The sequence below is a fragment of the Pseudophryne corroboree genome, chromosome 8, assembly GCF_028390025.1.
Source record: "Pseudophryne corroboree isolate aPseCor3 chromosome 8, aPseCor3.hap2, whole genome shotgun sequence".
In the NCBI taxonomy this organism is placed as follows: domain Eukaryota; kingdom Metazoa; phylum Chordata; class Amphibia; order Anura; family Myobatrachidae; genus Pseudophryne; species Pseudophryne corroboree.
Window position 1 is genome coordinate 290,035,810 of NC_086451.1, and position 21,615 is coordinate 290,057,424.

Here is a 21,615-nt window from a genome sequence, read left to right on the forward strand (position 1 = left end):
TATTGGAAGGTAGACATACTCGTAGCACTGTTCGCCAATCTTTGTTTGTGGGTTCGGTGGCATTACCTAATTCTTTAATAAACCTCTGGCATCCGACTAGATCTTTTCTGGGATCGGGAAATTCAGACATAATTGTCCTCAATTCTGCCCGGGACCAGGGACAATGCATAGCAATGTTTCTGATGGGAGTGACTCCCTGAGCCTCAGTCCTCCCATTGGGGACTGCGATCACCCTGACAGAATTTAGTTCAATTACACCATCTTGTGTTGACTCTACAATGTGAGGTGCAATTGTCTTTGCATAATGTACAATACCGTACTTACCTGTGGACACGACCTCACCTGACCCTCCGCTAGGGGGCTTTACTACTGCTCTTACCGATTGGGCAGTGCCCACCTGTGCGTCCTGTATGGTGGCTGCTAGAGAAAGTGCCGACATCGTGCTGGGTTCACCTTCTTTCTTGTAATCCTGAGCGAAGTTTAAAATGGGGTGCAACTTGCACGGGTTAGAATTAATACATTTATCAGTTTTACTCTTATCGTCATTAATACATTTATTAACTTTACTCTTATCGTATATCAGTATGCCATTCTCTGTAGCCATTTTCTCTCCTGTAATGTACGGTGGTGGTGCGGTTGCTATCAGTTTCCTGCTAGGGTTGGAACCAGCTGTTTGAGCTAATCCCCTCTGCGTATCACTCTCTCTATGCCATAAATGTAAACAGTTTGTGTGTCTGATCCTCTGTTTTGGGGATTTTATCAGACAGATCCTAAGCCTTAGATTATGCAATACCTCTGAGTCAAAACTACCTATCCCAGGAAATGGTGCTTTATCCCCCACAGTCATTCGTGTCCATTCATCACAAAAGGTCTCAGTGTGGGGACCATACTTCCCCCACATTACTAACCGAGCTGACCCCCTGGGTCTCATCTCTGCCTGAACCCTGGCTGAGGAACGTCCCTGTGTTGTGCACTTGGCTTCCATTGTGGACCTTTTTAACACGGGAAAACTTCCTAAAATGCACCAAACACAGTAGTCTACGGTGGAAATCCTTAAAGTTCTTCCACTAAACTTCTTCTGCTCCGAGTACCACGGATCCGCCTTCTTTAGCAGACACGTGTAGCCGTTGCAGGCCCTACCTCTCAAGATTTTCCTGAGAGACCGGCAAAAATTCCCTAAACCTTTACTTTACACAAATCACGCTTGCATGTGCTTCCTATAACGCGTATGATGACAAGATTTACGCACAAATATGCAAAACCTCGTATCACGTTGCGTCACGTGTTGCCCATACAACCGTGCGGTCCAATCGTACCGCTTATAGACACTTGCTATCTATAAGTGGTAGGATCACTGGAGTCTCCCTACTGTGCTCCAAAACAGCCGGAGCGTAATACCACGAAAACTTTATCACACTCCGTTGCACGTTTTACACCTGACCGTGTTCACCACGTTTTCATCTAAGCCGTGCTTCACCAAGCTTCACCAAGTTTCACCAAGCTTCACCAAGATCACCAAGACCACCAAGCGGGGTTCAATATATTCACACCCTATTCAGCTCACACTAACATTCTATAGTTTTCTGATCAGAAAAAAAAATCCTTTCCTGTTAACTGATAGCTTACCCCAGAGGTAATACAGAAAAAAAAGTTTTTTAAACTAAATTTTGGACACTGATCAATTTGTGCTATTATCGCGTGGCTACCGTCTCGCCTAAACTGAAACAATGCTATTGTGTGATTTGTATTCAGTGGGCGTACCTGTACGCACGTTGCGTAAAATACGCCACGTGTGTAGGCCTTTACGTTGCGTACTCAGTCTCGAACGTTTTCCGAAACACGTGTACAAAGACCGTATACGTCCGCAGTAATACAAATACCACACTTCTATAAATGTAAACGATATTTAACTATAACCGCTTACCAAACACCACATAGTATCTCCTGTATAAACCTTTATAACTAGGCCAGGCTGCGTGTGTGTTTTACACGTACTCCCTTAAATATTACTCTATATTTTTAACTAAATAGCAACAAATTTCTCAGCACGGGTCAAAATGTATCTAATAATCAATGCTAATGGAAACAAGCGAGTAGATATGCAGAATATACAGATAAAATACAGGTGTGTGCATGTGTTGCGTGCGCAGTTGGCACCAAACAGAAATTTCACAGATTTAAAAAAAACAATAGCTTTACGTTCTTACCTTTCGGATCCCACCAGCATCCCTACAAACCATGCGGAGCAGACGCTTATCTAATCAGCACCAGTGTATCCACCTGACCAAGAGAAGGCTAACAGGGGATACCTTTATACCTTCCCGCCCTTTGCTGATAGATAAAGTCTGCCTTGTCCTGCTAGGCTGCGGATATGAGGAGGACCGGACGTAGCCCCCAATTGATAATGTCAATTATTATCTTAAAACACAAAGCTATATCACTAGACTCGCTATTACCATGGAGCCGCTATGGCCGCTAGACTAATTACACACACTACGTACTAAGTACGCTATTTGCGTACTGAGTACCATATTGATATTGGTATCAGACGCTGTGCCGTGGGCACAACGCACACGCGGCACGTACGCACACGGGTTCACGCTACGTACTAAGTACGCTATTTGCGTACTGAGTACCGTATTGATATGCTCTTAGCGTATCAGACGCCGCGCCGTGGGTACAACGTACACGCGGCGCGGACGCACACAGATTGATATACTGTAAACCTTATTAATGAAACAATGTAAGGATATGCTTATACTTTAAACCTTAGCAGCTAAGTACTGCAACAATGTAATACCTTAAAACCTTAAGTAGCGCTGGCGGTATGAAGTACCCGCAGTGCGTACACCTTAACAATGCTTATACACCTTATACCGATTAATACGCTATAAAACCCTTTGCAGGAAAGTGAAAACACAACACCGGTTTGTGGTAAACCACTGGGCTCTAACACCGCAGTGGATTATTCAGAGAAAAGGGGTAAGCAGATACAAGTTAAACACTACAGACTAACAAGGAAATCTAAACAGAATAATAGAGAATAATGGCTACAGAGAATATACATACGTGGGGAATCGTTCGCAAGCGCGTCCTGGACCAGTCCTCCGCTATCAGGTAGATAGCGTTCAGAGTCTTGTGTCCGGCCAGGCAACAGTGGCCTTTTTATACACAACATGCATACACAATACAATGGTCACTGTAATCTCATTGTTCATTGGACACAGGGATGTGTCCCTACATTACAGCAAAGGTCATAGGTGGATTTGAATAGGTAGGCGATGTCTTTTCCCAACTGCTCTGGTGGGAGGTATCCTCTGGATTCCCGCCGCATGTGTAATTTACAGCAAATACAGTTAATGTTCATATTCTACTTTTGTACATAACTATACGCAGGAGCAAGCGATCTTTTCCTAACTGACACCGGAATGTTACTCTTAAAATACCCTACAACTGGATACTAGACATCACCTTCCAACCTTTATCTGACTCTTCCTATCATGCAAAGACGAATCTCTCTGTCCAGGAACTGTTTAAACTAACATTACTCACTGACATGGTCTAAGGGAACTATATCTACAAAATGCACTATTTGGGTTAAATATGCTATGTTCTAATAGCACGCCACACGCTCACAAACTCCGCCGTAAATACACATATCATGCGCACGATCGCCGGAGCGTCTCTTACGCAACTTGCGGATATGTGTACGCACGGGGGACTGGGTGCACGAGCAGCGGGCATGTACATGGGGTTAGTACAAGGCATATGTATAACAATATTTTTCGACTTTGACACCATGGACAATGGCGCAATGTATTATTGCCCATAGCATTTAAACTATATGCCGTTGTTTTAGCAGCTTTACAACCATGCAACCAAAGCAATCACTTAGGGCCCGGCGGGTCCCTGGGGCCTGCCAACAGGGGGGTAGGGGGGCGCTGTTACTCTCCGGCACCACACTACACTGTTCGTTCAAACTCAAAATAAACTACTACTCCCAGCCTGTCCCTCTGCACCGCACTACTTCTATTCCCAGCCTGCTACCTCTGCTCTGCAATGTTACTACTTCCAGCCTGAATTACTACTACTACTACTACTACTCTCAGCCTGTCTTCCCCCTACTCTGCACTACTACTACTCCCACCCTGTCCCCATACACTGCACTGCTACTACTCCCAGTCTGCCCTACCTACTCTGCATTACTACTACTACTCCCAGCCTGCCCCCATACACTGCACTACTACTACTGCCAGCCTGCCCCCATGCACTGCACTACTACTATTCCCAGTCTGCTACCTCTGCTCTGCACTACTACTACTCCCAGCCTGCCCCCATGCACTGCACTACTACTACTCCCAGCCTGCCCCACCTACTCTGCATTACTACTACTCCCAGCCTGCCCCACCTACTCTGCATTACTACTACTACTCCCAGCCTGCCCCCATACACTGCACTACTACTACTGCCAGCCTGCCCCCATGCACTGCACTACTACTATTCCCAGTCTGCTACCTCTGCTCTGCACTACTACTGCTCCCAGCCTGCCCCCATGCACTGGACTACTACTACTCCCAGCCTGCCCCACTTACTCTGCATTACTACTACTACTACTACCACTACTCCCAGCCTGCCTTCCCCCTACTGTGCACTACTACTACTCCCAGTCTGCCCCCATGCATTGCACTACTACTACTCCCAGCCTGCCCCCATTCACTGCACTACTACTCTCAGCCTGCCACACCTACTCTGCATTACTACTACTCTCAGCCTGTGTCCTTCCTACTCTGCACTACTACTACTCCCTGGCTGCCCTCATGCACTGCACTACTACTACTCCCAGCCTGCCCCACTTACTCTGCATTACTACTACCACTACTCCCAGCCTGCCTCCCCCCTACTGTGCACTACTACTACTCCCACCCTGCCCCCATACACTGCACTACTACTACTCCCAGCCTGCCCCAACTACTCTGCATTACTACTACTACTCCCAGCCTGCCCCCATACACTGCACTACTACTACTCCCAGCCTGCCCCCATGCACTGCACTACTACTATTCCCAGTCTGATACCTCTGCTCTGCACTACTACTACTCCCAGCCTGCCCCCATGCACTGCACTACTACTACTCCCAGCCTGCCCCACCTACTCTGCATTACTGCTACTCCCAGCCTGCCCCACCTACTCTGCATTACTACTACTCCCAGCCTGCCCCCATACACTGCACTACTACTACTGCCAGCCTGCCCCCATGCACTGCACTACTACTATTCCCAGTCTGCTACCTCTGCTCTGCACTACTACTACTCCCAGCCTGCCCCCATGCACTGCACTACTACTACTACTCCCAGCCTGCCCCACTTACTCTGCATTACTATTACTACTACTACTACTACCACCACTACTCCCAGCCTGCCTCCCCCTACTGTGCACTACTACTACTCCCAGTCTGCCCCCATGCATTGCACTACTACTACTCCCAGCCTGCCCCACCTACTCTGCATTACTACTACTACTACTACTACTACCACCACTACCCCACCTACTCTGCATTATTACTACTACTACTACTACTACTACTACTACTACTACTACTACCACCACTACTCCCAGCCTGCCTCCCCCCTACTCTGCACTACTACTACTCCAAACAGTACAAAGAGCGAATCAGACTTCTTAACGGAGGCTGTCCCCTTCACATAGATAGAGCCCGTACCACATCCAAAGACAGTTCTTTGGAGGATAAATCCGGAACCACAATCTCTTGGTTAAGGTGGAAAGAAGACACCACCTTAGGTAAATAACCAGGGCGCGTTCGAAGAACCAAAGGCATTTGGTTTCCCCCAGCACACTGAATGATAACAGTAACCAATGTAAATCCCACACAATATTAGAATTCAGAGATCTCGGTTACATATATTTGCGCAAATGTATGAATAAGCCCCAAAGCCGCATCAAGGTCTCTGTATATTTCGGGTCCCTAGCGCTATATCTAGGTGCATGGTGTGGCACCCCAAAACACCAGCATAAGCCAGTAAGCCCAGGGCAGCATACTAGTGAAAAAAAATATAGTGTCAATAAATTAGTGTTAGGAAGCCGAAGCTATAAAGGTGATACAAAAATGAGATGTAATTAAAATGGAGAAATAGTGTTAAAGAAATTAGTACCGTATATACTCGAGTATAAGCCGACTTTTTCAGCACTTTTTTTTGTGCTGAAAAAGCCACCTCGGCTTATACTCGAGTCAGTGCAGGCAGAGGCAGAGCAGTGTGAAGGAGGGACATGGAGCGCACAGCGCGCGGCGCTCCTGTGTCCCTCCTGCATCTCCGGCGGCAGCAGCGGCGGTTCTATTACAGGAAATACCCGTTCGTGACCTCTGATCACGAACCGGCACTTCCTATAATAGACCCGCCGCGGCCGCCGAAGATGCAGGAGGGACACAGGAGAGCCGCGCACGCTGTGTGCTTCGTGTCCCTCCAGAAGACAGCGCGGGATCGACGGAGGGGTAAGTAACAGCACTGTGGGGCATACCTGGCACTTGGGGAGGGAACGTATCTGGCAGCACTGTGGGGGCATATCTGGCAGCACTGTGGGGGCATATCTGGCAGCACTGTGGGGGCATAACTGGCAGCACTGTGGGGGCATATCTGGCAGCACTGTGGGGGCATATCTGGCAGCACTGTGGGGGCATAACTGGCAGCACTGTGGGGGCATATCTGGCAGCACTGTGGGGGCATATCTGGCAGCACTGTGGGGGCATATCTGGCAGCACTGTGGGGGCATATCTGGCAGCACTGTGGGGGCATATCTGGCAGCACTGTGGGGGCATATCTGGCAGCACTGTGGGGGCATATCTGGCAGCACTGTGGGGGCATATCTGGCAGCACTGTGGGGGCATAACTGGCAGCACTGTGGGGGCATATCTGGCAGCACTGTGGGGGCATATCTGGCAGCACTGTGGGGGCATATCTGGCAGCACTGTGGGGGCATATCTGGCACTATGAGGGCATATCTGGCACTGAGGGCTGTGTACGGCTAGAGCTGCATTTCCCACCCTAGGCTTATACTCGAGTCAATAAGTTTTCCCAGGTTTTTGTGGTAGAATTAGGTGCCTCGGCTTATATTCGGGTCGACTTATACTCGAGTATATACGGTAAGTGATAAGTGTTAATAGAATGTAAAGGTATGCCACACTAAAGCCATCCAGCTCAGCCAGTCCAGAGGCACCACACCCCACACAGCCATTACCCCAATCTGGGTCTATGATTTACCAGCAAGGAGCCACATGATAATGGCTCCTTACTTAAATATTCAGGGTGCTGGGGGAAACAAAATGCCTTTTTTTTCTTGCTTAGAAATACCCCTCCCTTTCAAGCACCTGAATGATATCACCAAGCTAATTGAGCAACTGCTACTATATATGACTTGTACTAAATAACCCTGAAGTATGAACTTGTTCTTAACTAACACTGTCTAAACGACATGTAGAATACTTAAGTGTCCTGTAAATGCACAGCGCTGATGATGCAGACGGCTTTACAGAGGAGGCATTACCCAGCAGTCCCAGAATCAGCACAGCTGTGTGTAATGGCGCCCAAACGCTGACAGGGAGTGAGGGAGACAGAGAGATGCAGCTCCAGGGACGGAACACTTACTCTAAATAGCGCCCAGTGGCTGGGGAAGGGCTACAGGCCAGAGCCTTATCCCCTTGCTGGACTTCACCACCAGGTGCTGCGGGCCTTAATAAAATGGATTATAGCCTAATCCGACCTGTGCCCTTGCCCTGGTGGTTTAGTGGGGTCCCTGTACTGCCACAGTGTCCACGCCAGCGTGCACGGCCCGCCTCCTAATGGCCACGGCGGATCGCGATTTCCAGTGGGTCCCGTCTGGGGGACCCTCTTACCTCCTCCCTGATTGCGGTCACGCGATCCCGGAGAACTTCGGTTAGTCTGTGTGCCCTGGGTGAAGAGCCGGAGCCTCCGCTGTAAGTACCCAGCAACCAGGGATGCAGGAGTATACAGCGCCCTGGGGAAGGTGATGGAGCTGCAGCAGGAGATATCAGAATGATCTCTAGTACTAGAGTGCCTTTGCTGCAGCCCTTGAAGTCTTCTATCTTCTTTAAAATACAGTAGCTCTTCTTAGGGCTGCTGGAGCAGCCCTGCCTGTTAGCTGCCTGCACTGCAGGCACTTACTTACAAACTGAGCTCCTGTGCACGGAGGCGGGGTTATAGAGGAGGCGGCGCTGAGCATCTTGGGAACAGTCAAAGCTTTTAGCCTGTTGGTGCCTTGGATCAAGATCCTACCTACACCCCCAATGTTATTCCCTGTGGAATACCAGTGTACCCCGCTGCAGAAAAGATTGTTATTGTTCATATCGTCCAGTGTGTCGCCCAGTGCAGGGATGGACTTCGGGCTGAAAACGGCCCGGCATGTGCATGCACGCCGCCGCCAAAGGCACCAAAGATGGGGGGGTGCCGCGAGTCAGAGGGGCGTGGACTCGTGGCACAATGGGGACCATTTCCATGGAGATAGGTGGGGGCAATTTATTGGGTCAGTCATCTCCAAAACGGAGAATCGCCCCAATGTATCGTAGATGTGTGGGAATGTGTCCTGTTTTACAGGACACATTCCAGCTGCAGCAGCCAGAGCGCCTGTGTCCCCTGCGGGACAATGTCTCTGACAGCGCGGGGACAGCTTGTCTGTCCCCAGCGCCTGTCAGTGTGTGGCGGCGGCGGGTGTCCGGTGCAGGGATTACCCTTTTCCCTGCACCGGACCAGAGACTGCGGGGGCATTTGAATGTTGGCGCCCTCCGGGAGCCAATCGCGGCTCCCGGAGCGGCAGCCAATAGGAGAGAGACGCTGCGAGCCAATCGGCGCTCGCCGCGTCATAGGCCCCGCCCCCGGCGTCTGACGTCAGACGCCGGGCGGGACGGAGCGAAGGAGGCCGCGCCGAAGAGCGGCGAGGACGGAAGACACGGGCGGGAGCCGAAGAGGTTGCGCGCGCAGAAGAGCGCGAAGAAGGAGGAAGACGCCGCCGCAGAAAGGAGACGACGACGGCCGCGGGGAGAAGAGCTCCGGTGGCCGCTGAAGAGGCCGGAAGACGTCGGGCCCCAGGAAGGAGATGTCCAGCGGCGGCTGGACGCGGAGCAGCGGAGGCGACGCCGCTGGCCAGGACGGGTCAGTGGCAGAAGACGGTGTCGGAGGCCCTCGGGTTAGGTAAGGCCTCAGTGAGGCTATCCTCCCCTCTTCCTCCCTCGACCACCAGGGACGGGCATTAGGCCCGCGGGCACAAGTCAGGCACTAGGCCTGTGGCGCAGTTAGGAGATTGGGGGTCATTTGTCTGATTAGGTGGTTTGGGCATTAGGCCCAAGCCACCCAACCCCTGCGGCACCAGATAGGCAGGCACTAGGCCTGGGGGGCACATGTTGGGCACTAGGCCCATGAGAATAGTCAGGCCACCGGCCTGTGGGCACAGTTAGGCGGGCATTAGGCCCGAGGGGCAGTTCAGGCAATAGGCCTGTTGGGACATTAGAGGGCGCTAGGCCCTAGCGTATTTTGGCCAGTAAGTACAGATAAGGTGACCCTGGGCACAAGGCCCAGGTCACCCAACGGGCAGCAAGTTAGGCGGGCGCTAGGCCCGTGGGCGAAGTCAGGCCTCCGGCCTGTGTGCAGTTAGGGGGCGCCAGGCCCAGCGAAGCAGTGTTTTCCCCGAGGTGAGTAAAGGTGGCACTGGGCGTTAGGCTCAGGCCACCCTGAGAGTACGGTAGGTGGGTGAGCTGTGCGGTCCCCACTACTGGGTGTTCTGAGTCGGGTAGAAAAGGGACAGCACCGTTTTATGTTGTAACTCCGATAGTGTGATATATGTTGTTACCGTGCAGGGCAAAGTGTATGTGTTGTGTAAGTTGTGCATAGTTGTGTTGCACCACACCCACAGAGCTAGTTTGAGGGCTCCGCTGTTGTAGATAGTATAGGGTGTGACACTAGGGTAGAGTTAGGCCCTGCACGGCTGTTTCTCTTTGCCTCCTTACAGGGACCTGTAAGTGGAGAAGATCGGAGTGCAAGACTTGTGACGGTGAGTAGCATCCGTGTACGTCTGTCCCTTGTTTGTCCCCGAGCGCCGGAGTTAGGATTGCTCACGGACGTGAGAATCCCTTTCATCACACTACGTGCGAAAGCGCGAGTGTGTGAAAGCTGGGTAGCTGAGGCTTTGTGCCGGTGATGACCATTCACCCAGCCGGTGAAGGTCGCAGCCACCCCTGGGGTATCCCCTGTTCCACCGGAAGCAGGGTCGATACCCCCTTTAATGTAGACCATTCTCTCCTCAGCTCGGTCGTCGGTCAGCTCCGAGAGGGAATCGCCGTGTCCGGATCCGAGTGAAGATTTCCAGGTCCGTTGAGGGTTCCGGTACCTGAAGGTGAGAGCGAGCGGCGCCTGGTGAGTACCGAGTCTACACCTGCACGGCAGCAGGCACCACCACACGCACTCGCAGGCCCCCCAACCACCCTCTCACATTTGGCGTAGTCGGCAGGATCAAAGAGACCGGATCACGGACACGATGTGGAACGCCACCAAGAAGACCTCCCTGCGGACGGCTCCGGAGAAGACTCACCCCCGGACGTGTGCGGACCAGAGCGACTGGGTGACGGTGTCTGGGGCAGACATCCTGAAGATGGTGCAGCGGTCGGTCCAGCGTGAAAAAGAAGAGCGCCGGGAGAAAGGGCGCAAGAAGGCCGCTGTGACGCCCTGCAAGAAATGTCGGCAAACAGGTCACTTTGCCGACGAGTGTACTTGGCGAGAGACGTCCCCAAAGAAGGTGGTCCAGGAAGCGGACCGAAGACGTCAGAAGGGCCAAGCGAAGGAGTCCTGGTGTTTGCTCTGCGGAAACTACGGGCATGAGCACAACAGTTGTCCCTGGGACGAAGAGTTGAGCCAAGACGAGGTTGATTCCTGGTGTGAAAACTGTGGAGATCCCCGACATCGGCTCCTGGAATGTCCATGGACTGAAGACAGGACGGACTACGAGGCCACGGTGAAGCAGATGACGGAGTCTCGTCAGCAGCTTTGGGACCGGGTGGCTGCAGAGCCTGTGTGTGCGCTCTGCGAGGCGAGAGGGCATGCGCTTCCCGATTGTCCGTGGAATAAAGACCGGATGATTGCGGATGGTCGCGCCCAGAGATGGGAGGAGGAAACCAGGGAAATGGAGCGGAAGGCCTTGCTTGAAGTTAATTCGCAGGTGCCCATTTCCTCGGAGCCGGAACCAACGGGTGAAGATTCCCCAGTGAAGGAGGTGGACCAGGAACCCGTCTTGGAGAAGGTGGCAGTGGCCCTCCCTTGTTGGAAGTGTCGGCGACCAGGACATGCGGCCAGTGAGTGCCCCTGGGAAGATGCCGCGGACCAACTCTGTCCCAGGAAAGTGACCCCAGTAAGGCAGAATCCTTTCCCGCATGAGGCGGAGGTGGACGACTGGGAGGTGAAGAGACCACGCTGCGAAGAAAAGCGTGAAGACCCAGTGACGGAGACGTCCGGAATCTCCCCGCGATGGAACCGTCCGCGACCAGGACGTGCGGAACAGGAGTGTCCTGGGTACCAAGAGATGCCAGCGGAAGCAAAGGAGTACGCTGAGGAAGTAACGATGCCAGCGGAAGCGAAGGAGTACGCTGAGGAAGTAACGATGCCAGCGGAAGCGCAAGAGTATGCTGAGGAAGCAGAGGTGCCAGCGGAAGCGAAGAAGTACGCTGAGGAGGAAAGTAATACCCCAGTCCAGATATCGGAGGAGGACTCGGACTACGGTGAGCTGTCCGCCGACGAATCCCTCCCAGAACAGATGGAGGACGACTCTGGCATCGGAAGCGCCGACGAGAGTGACTGGCAGGATCGGGTGGAGTCATGCTTCCAGTTGAATGCCCTCCGTGAAGAGGAGGAGATAGTCCTGGAGCAAGAATACCTGCCAGGAGTGCCGAAATGGACCGACGTACGGGGACAGGACTGTGATGCCGTGGGAGGACCCGTTCCAGAGGAAGACACAGGACCTTTGGAGATGCCCCACGAGGAAATTCGACATGTGGTGGCTGTTGCCCGGGAGGAAACGGATGCCCCGGAGGATTCCGCTGTTGGGTGGTGGTCGGTACCACGCCCTGAAGACAGGGACGATGTCCCAGACGATCTGGAAGGCCAAGAGTGGGGGACTGCTGTCCCCGTGGAGGAAGATTCCCCTTGGTGGCCCACGTTGAGCAACCGTGGGGAGATGCCACTTCCCCAGAGGATCCGCCGATGGAGGTCAGGCCGTAAGAGGAACCCGGAGCTGGAGGAGGAAGGATGTGGGGTCACAGCTGGTCCAGGCTGGGCCCCCGAATGCACCCTCGCCGTAAGGACCTTGGAATTCCCTGACCCGCGGACGATGGACGCCGTGGAGATCTTTGTAGGGACTACAAAGGAAAAAGGGGGGGGAAATGTGGGAATGTGTCCTGTTTTACAGGACACATTCCAGCTGCAGCAGCCAGAGCGCCTGTGTCCCCTGCGGGACAATGTCTCCGACAGCGCGGGGACAGCTTGTCTGTCCCCAGCGCCTGTCAGTGTGTGGCGGCGGCGGGTGTCCGGTGCAGGGATTACCCTTTTCCCTGCACCGGACCAGAGACTGCGGGGGCATTTGAATGTTGGCGCCCTCCGGGAGCCAATCGCGGCTCCCGGAGCGGCAGCCAATAGGAGAGAGACGCGGCGAGCCAATCGGCGCTCGCCGCGTCATAGGGGGCCTATGACATCAGACGCCGGGCGGGACGGAGCGAAGGAGGCCGCGCCGAAGAGCGGCGAGGACGGAAGACACGGGTGGGAGCCGAAGAGGTTGCGCGCGCAGAAGAGCGCGAAGAAGGAGGAAGACGCCGCCGCAGAAAGGAGACGACGACGGCCGCGGGGAGAAGAGCTCCGGTGGCCGCTGAAGAGGCCGGAAGACGTCGGGCCCCAGGTGTCACAACTGAGGGCCTGAGCTGACGGGAGGCAGCCTCAGTTGTAGGGGCTGAGATGTACCGGAACCTGGGAGGTTGTATCAGACCCCTGGACATGTAAGTAACATGAATAATAACTGCCCGAAGGCGTGACCACGACAACTTGGATAAAAGTCAATGATGTTTATTATGACAACTCCGCAACACAGCAGCAGTAAAAGAAAACGTAAAAGTCAGCAAAGAATAAATACAGTTCCTGGGTACTACAGGATGGCAGGAGCCACAGGGCACTGGTAGTGTGAGATAGTTCTTATGATCTTCTAGATGGAAAGTCCTTACCAGGCCCGACTGTAGCAATGGAGATAACCCAGGATTGTGCCAGCTGGTGTTCCAGGAAAAGCTGGGTTGCTGAAGATAAAACAGCTGCTGTGGATACTGGCTGGAACCAGACTGTTGTTAGCACGGAGTGGATACTGGCTGGAACCAGTTAAATAATAAATGAACTTGGGAGCGATGAAATATGAACTGAAATGTAGAACTTGAGAGCGGAGAAATAATAATACCGGTGGAGAGTGGTAAAGTGTAGAAAGGACACCGGCCCTTTAAGGGAAGCTGTACTCTGCTGGAAGCTGAGCTGGAAGCAGGTAATGTTGTAGCTGGAAACAGATGAATCCACAATGGATTGGAGAGTCAGGCTACACCGCAGGTGGAATGCTGGTGCGGGTCTCTATGGTGGAAGTCTTGAGACAGGAGCTGGAACCTGGAAGACAATCACAGGAGAGAGACAAACAGGAACTAGGTTTGACAACCAAAGCACTGACGCCTTCCTTGCTCAGGCACAGTGTATTTATACCTGCAGCAAGGAAGGGATTGGCTTGGCAATTATGCAGATTAAAAATACTGACAACAGATTGGAGGAAATGATCAGCTGACAGAATCCAAGATGGCTGCGCCCATGCAGACACTTGGAGGGAAGTTTGGTTTGTAATCCATGTGGTAATGAAAACAGTAATGGCGGCGCCGGCCACTGGAGACAGGAGACGCCAGGCTGACAAGTGCACAACCAACCACGCGGACACAGCGGAGGCCGCGGCTGACGTAATCGCCACTCTGACACTCTGCATGCAGAAGCTCAGGGACGGCGGCGGAGGCCGCGGGAGACGCCATGCCAGATGTAATAAGGCGTTACTGTGACAGCGTCTCAGAGAGACAGGAGAGGATACAGGAATGTACACATCAGGAAAACAGATGGGATCCGGTCCTGGAGCGCTGAGCCAGCCTTAGGAGGCTAAGAAATGGCGTCCAGATACCCGGATCGTGACAGCACCCCCCCCTTTAGGAGTGGCCCCAGGACACTGCTTTGGCTTTTGAGGAAACTTGGAATGGAATCTCCGGACCAAGGCAGGAGCATGGACATCAGAAGCATTGGTCCATGAACGTTCCTCAGGACCATAACCCTTCCAGTCAATAAGATATTGTAGTTGACCGTAACGGTGACGTGAGTCCAGGATCTTGGCCACTTCATACTCAACGCCTCGTTGAGTTTGGACTTTCGGAGTTGGAGGAAGTGAGGAATGAAACCGATTCAAGATCAGCGGTTTCAACAGGGAAACATGGAATGTCCTGGGTATTTTTAAGAAGGGAGGCAACTGGAGTCTGTAAGCAACAGGATTGATGACTTGTTCAATCTTGAAAGGACCGATATAGCGAGGTGCAAACTTCATACTGGGAACTCTTAACCTCAAATTCTTCGTGGATAACCATACCCGATCACCCACCTTGAGAGCAGGAACTGCTCGACGCTTCTTATCCGCAAACTTCTTGTACCTGAACGATGCCTTGAGCAGAGCTGATCGTACGCTCTTCCAGATATTGGCAAACTGATGCAAGGTGATATCCACTGCGGGGACAGAAGTTGCTGGAAGCGGTTGGAACTCAGGGACTTTAGGGTGGAATCCAAAGTTAGTGAAGAATGGTGTTGAAGCAGATGAAGAATGATACTGGTTGTTATGACAGAACTCGGCCCAGGGAAGTAATTGAACCCAGTCATCTTGAGAGGAGGACACATAGATGCGGAGGAAGGCCTCCAAGTCCTGATTCACCCTCTCGGTTTGACCATTGGTCTGAGGATGGTAAGCCGTGGAAAACTTTAGCTTGACTTGGAGGACTTGACATAAACTTCGCCAGAATTTGGCTGTGAATTGAACTCCTCGATCTGAGATAATTTCTTCAGGAAGACCGTGGAGTCGGAAGATCTCTTGTATGAATACTTGAGCCAACTTGGAAGCTGACGGAAGACCGGTGAGAGGAATGAAGTGTGCCATCTTGGTGAACCGGTCAACTACCACCCAGATGGTATTGAACTTGTTGCACATGGGTAAGTCTGTAATGAAATCCATCGACAAGTGGGTCCATGGTCGACGGGGAACGGATAGTGGAACCAGTTGCCCCGCAGGCGACTGGCGGGATACTTTATGTTGGGCACACTTTGGGCAAGATGCAATAAACTCCAAGACGTCCTTTTTCAGAGTTGGCCACCAATAGGACCTAGAGATAAACTCCAGGGTTTTTTGGATACCTGTATGTCCGGCAAAACGGGAAGCATGGGCCCAATGCATGAGCTTCTTCCTTAGCATCGGCTTCACAAAACTTTTCCCTGATGGGGGCGTAGAGTCCATCCCTACCGTGGAGAATGCCAACGGATTTATAATAGGATGCTTGTCTGAAGACTCTGACTCATTTTCTTGCTCCCATGAGCGGGAAAGGGCATCGGCCTTGCGATTCTGAGAGCCCGGACAGAACTGGAGTTTAAAGTCGAACCTGGAAAAGAAAAGTGCCCATCTGGCCTGACGAGGGTTGAGACATTGTGCGCCCTTCAGGTATAAAAGGTTCTTGTGGTCTGTAAGTATGGTGATTGAATGAGAAGCTCCCTCCAACAGATACCTCCACTCTTCTAGAGCGAGCTTGATGGCTAGCAACTCCTGGTCGCCAATGGCATAATTGCGCTCAGCTGGGGAGATCTTCCGGGAGAAGAAACTGCAAGGATGTAAATGGCCATCTTTAGCCCTCTGAGATAACACCGCTCCTACTCCAACGGAGGAGGCATCCACCTCTAAGATGAAAGGAGAGTCGATGTCAGGCTGTTTCAGAACAGGCGCAGAGATGAACCTTTGTTTTAAAAGATGAAATGCTTGCATGGCTTCTTCAGACCACTTGGACGGGTTAGCACCCTTCTTAGTGAAAGCAGCAATAGGCGCCACAATGGTGGAAAAGTCTCGTATAAACTTTCGGTAATAGTTGGCGAACCCTAAGAACCTCTGGACCCCTTTGAGGGTTAAGGGTACCGGCCAATTTTGGATTGCTTGTAGTTTCTCAGGATCCATCTCTAGTCCGGAACCGGACACAATGTACCCTAGAAACGGAATGGACTTGACTTCAAAGACGCATTTTTCTAATTTGCAATAGAGATGATTGACACGGAGACGGGACAGAACCTCTTTAACCCAAAAACGATGTTCCTCTAAATCGTTGGCAAAAATGAGGATATCGTCTAGATAGACCACGACATGACGGTATAGAATGTCTCTGAAGATCTCACTGACAAAATGCTGGAAGACAGCTGGAGCATTGCTCAATCCGAAGGGCATGACGAGGTACTCATAATGTCCGTCACGGGTGTTAAAGGCGGTCTTCCACTCGTCACCCTCACGGATCCGGATGAGATTGTATGCACCTCGCAAGTCCAGCTTTGTAAAGATGGTAGCTCCGCTAACTCTGTCAAAGAGCTCAGTAATCAGGGGTAAAGGATAACGGTTCTTGATGGTAATGTCGTTCAAACCTCTGTAGTCGATGCACGGCCGCAGACCACCATCTTTCTTTTTTACAAAAAAGAAGCCTGCGCCGGCTGGAGAAGAAGAAGGTCGAATGAACCCCTTTGCTAGGTTCTCTTTAATATATTCCTCCATAGAATGCGTCTCAGGCAGAGACAACGGATAAGTTCGGCCTCGAGGTGGAACCTTCCCTGGAACGAGATCAATCGGACAGTCCCATTCTCTATGAGGAGGAAGGATATCAGCAGAAGCTTTACTGAACACATCCGTGAAATCTTGATATGGAGGAGGTGGAACATCAGACGACCTGGGGGAGGAAGAACAGACAGGCAATACTTTAAACAAACATGTCTCAGCACAGGAGGAACCCCATGCCAGGATTTGCGTAGTCGTCCAATCAATTGTAGGATTGTGAAGACGGAGCCATGGAAGGCCCAGGACCACAGGATATGTGGCTCTTGGAATCACTAAAAAAGAAATAAGTTCGGAATGAAGAACTCCCACTCTCAGACGAACTGGTAGAGTCCTTAAAGAAATAACTGCATCAAAAATTTTGCTGCCATCCACGGCAGTTAAAGAAATGGACGAAGGAAGTCTCTCGGTGGGTAGGGACCACCGTTTAACATAGGCTTCGGTAATAAAGTTCCCAGCTGCTCCGGAATCAAGGAGGGCAATGACGTTCCGATAACGTTGAGCAACTTGAAGCGAGACTGGGAGATTACAATCTTGAGGAGATGGAGAGGAGATCATTACTCCTAGCCGGCCCTCTCCTTGGCGAGCTAGGATTTGGAGTTTCCCGGACGTTTGGGACAGGCATTAATGGTGTGAGACGGAGCTGCACAATAGAGACAGAGAAACTCGGAGAGACGTCTTCGGCGCTCAGCAGGAGTTAAACGGGAACGGCCAAGTTGCATGGGCTCATCTTTAGATGGTGACAGTTGACGAGGAGGAGGAGCAGAAGATTTTGGAGCAGATGATCTTCCACGCTCAGTTGCTCTCTCTCTGAAACGTAAATCAACTTTCGTGCAGAGTGAGATTAGCTCATCTAACTTAGAAGGTAAGTCTCTGGTAGCTAACTCATCTTTAATACGCTCAGATAAGCCATGCCAGAATGCAGCATACAGGGCCTCGTCGTTCCATGCCAGTTCGGATGCCAGGATCTGGAACTGTATCAGATATTGTCCTACAGTACGTGACCCCTCGCGTAAACGGAGAATCTCGGATGAAGCTGAGGTTACCCGGCCTGGCTCGTCGAAGATGCGCCTGAATGTTGACACGAAGGCAGTGTAGGAAGATAGCAGGGTGTCGGACCTCTCCCATACCGGTGATGCCCAATCAAGGGCTGAGCCACTGAGAAGAGAAATAATGTAGGCAATTTTTGTACGGTCACTGGGAAAATTGCCAGGTTGTAGCTCAAACTGAATCTCACACTGGTTGAGAAATCCCCTGCAGAATCTTGGAGATCCGTCAAATTTTGCTGGCGTTGGAAGATGAAGACGTGGAGCAGAAATGGGTAAGGTGGGTGGGGTTATAGCTGGAGTCACTGTGGTTGACGCACCAGACGCGCCTGATCCACGGAGAGTTGTCTGAATCCCATCCAGCCGAGTAGAGAGATCCTGGAGACAGCGGATGATGTGGCCCTGTGCAGCCTCCTGATGTTCTAGTCGGGCTGCCAGTTCTTGCATTGGCCTGGCCGCTTGATCCTGGTCTCCGGCTGGATTCATTAGGTCAGTGCTTACTGTCACAACTGAGGGCCTGAGCTGACGGGAGGCAGCCTCAGTTGTAGGGGCTGAGATGTACCGGAACCTGGGAGGTTGTATCAGACCCCTGGACATGTAAGTAACATGAATAATAACTGCCCGAAGGCGTGACCACGACAACTTGGATAAAAGTCAATGATGTTTATTATGACAACTCCGCAACACAGCAGCAGTAAAAGAAAACGTAAAAGTCAGCAAAGAATAAATACAGTTCCTGGGTACTACAGGATGGCAGGAGCCACAGGGCACTGGTAGTGTGAGATAGTTCTTATGATCTTCTAGATGGAAAGTCCTTACCAGGCCCGACTGTAGCAATGGAGATAACCCAGGATTGTGCCAGCTGGTGTTCCAGGAAAAGCTGGGTTGCTGAAGATAAAACAGCTGCTGTGGATACTGGCTGGAACCAGACTGTTGTTAGCACGGAGTGGATACTGGCTGGAACCAGTTAAATAATAAATGAACTTGGGAGCGATGAAATATGAACTGAAATGTAGAACTTGAGAGCGGAGAAATAATAATACCGGTGGAGAGTGGTAAAGTGTAGAAAGGACACCGGCCCTTTAGGGGAAGTTGTACTCTGCTGGAAGCTGAGCTGGAAGCAGGTAATGTTGTAGCTGGAAACAGATGAATCCACAATGGATTGGAGAGTCAGGCTACACCGCAGGTGGAATGCTGGTGCGGGTCTCTATGGTGGAAGTCTTGAGACAGGAGCTGGAACCTGGAAGACAATCACAGGAGAGAGACAAACAGGAACTAGGTTTGACAACCAAAGCACTGACGCCTTCCTTGCTCAGGCACAGTGTATTTATACCTGCAGCAAGGAAGGGATTGGCTTGGCAATTATGCAGATTAAAAATACTGACAACAGATTGGAGGAAATGATCAGCTGACAGAATCCAAGATGGCTGCGCCCATGCAGACACTTGGAGGGAAGTTTGGTTTGTAATCCATGTGGTAATGAAAACAGTAATGGCGGCGCCGGCCACTGGAGACAGGAGACGCCAGGCTGACAAGTGCACAACCAACCACGCGGACACAGCGGAGGCCGCGGCTGACGTAATCGCCATTCTGACACTCTGCATGCAGAAGCTCAGGGACGGCGGCGGAGGCCGCGGGAGACGCCATGCCAGATGTAATAAGGCGTTACTGTGACAGCGTCTCAGAGAGACAGGAGAGGATACAGGAATGTACACATCAGGATAACAGATGGGATCCGGTCCTGGAGCGCTGAGCCAGCCTTAGGAGGCATCTGATGGGTAAGAAATGGCGTCCAGATACCCGGATCGTGACACCAGGAAGGAGATGTCCAGCGGCGGCTGGACGCGGAGCAGCGGAGGCGACGCCGCTGGCCAGGACGGGTCAGCGGCAGAAGACGGTGTCGGAGGCCCTCGGGTTAGGTAAGGCCTCAGTGAGGCTATCCTCCCCTCTTCCTCCCTCGACCACCAGGGACGGGCATTAGGCCCGCGGGCACAAGTCAGGCACTAGGCCTGTGGCGCAGTTAGGAGATTGGGGGTCATTTGTCTGATTAGGTGGTTTGGGCATTAGGCCCAAGCCACCCAACCCCTGCGGCACCAGATAGGCAGGCACTAGGCCTGGGGGGCACATGTTGGGCACTAGGCCCATGAGAATAGTCAGGCCACCGGCCTGTGGGCACAGTTAGGCGGGCATTAGGCCCGAGGGGCAGTTCAGGCAATAGGCCTGTTGGGACATTAGAGGGCGCTAGGCCCTAGCGTATTTTGGCCAGTAAGTACAGATAAGGTGACCCTGGGCACAAGGCCCAGGTCACCCAACGGGCAGCAAGTTAGGCGGGCGCTAGGCCCGTGGGCGAAGTCAGGCCTCCGGCCTGTGTGCAGTTAGGGGGCGCCAGGCCCAGCGAAGCAGTGTTTTCCCCGAGGTGAGTAAAGGTGGCACTGGGCGTTAGGCTCAGGCCACCCTGAGAGTACGGTAGGTGGGTGAGCTGTGCGGTCCCCACTACTGGGTGTTCTGAGTCGGGTAGAAAAGGGACAGCACCGTTTTATGTTGTAACTCCGATAGTGTGATATATGTTGTTACCGTACAGGGCAAAGTGTATGTGTTGTGTAAGTTGTGCATAGTTGTGTTGCACCACACCCACAGAGCTAGTTTGAGGGCTCCGCTGTTGTAGATAGTATAGGGTGTGACACTAGGGTAGAGTTAGGCCCTGCACGGCTGTTTCTCTTTGCCTCCTTACAGGGACCTGTAAGTGGAGAAGATCGGAGTGCAAGACTTGTGACGGTGAGTAGCATCCGTGTACGTCTGTCCCTTGTTTGTCCCCGAGAGCCGGAGTTAGGATTGCTCACGGACGTGAGAATCCCTTTCATCACACTACGTGCGAAAGCGCGAGTGTGTGAAAGCTGGGTAGCTGAGGCTTTGTGCCGGTGATGACCATTCACCCAGCCGGTGAAGGTCGCAGCCACCCCTGGGGTATCCCCTGTTCCACCGGAAGCAGGGTCGATACCCCCTTTAATGTAGACCATTCTCTCCTCAGCTCGGTCGTCGGTCAGCTCCGAGAGGGAATCGCCGTGTCCGGATCCGAGTGAAGATTTCCAGGTCCGTTGAGGGTTCCGGTACCTGAAGGTGAGAGCGAGCGGCGCCTGGTGAGTACCGAGTCTACACCTGCACGGCAGCAGGCACCACCACACGCACTCGCAGGCCCCCCAACCACCCTCTCACAGATGTATGTGTATGGGCCGGGGAGGGGACCTTTAATTTGAGACTATTATGCCCCCCATACACTTGTGCGATGCCCCCCCCCCCGACGCGACATCACGGGACATTGCACCTGAACTCCCAAAGTGATTACCATGCGATCATGCGATAGATCGCATGGTAATCACGTGATGGGCACGTCACCGTCGAGTAGGAGCTGCCTCTGGATGCCCCCTGGCGATGACCATCGTACATCACACTGCGATGCGATAAATATTAAGTGCAGCACATAAGACCATGCAACGCAATGGCCAACCGGTGTGCCCGCGCATCGCGTCGCATGGTGCACATTATGGCCCTCATTCCGAGTTGATCGGTCGCAAGGCGAATTTAGCAGAGTTACACACGCTTAGTCTAC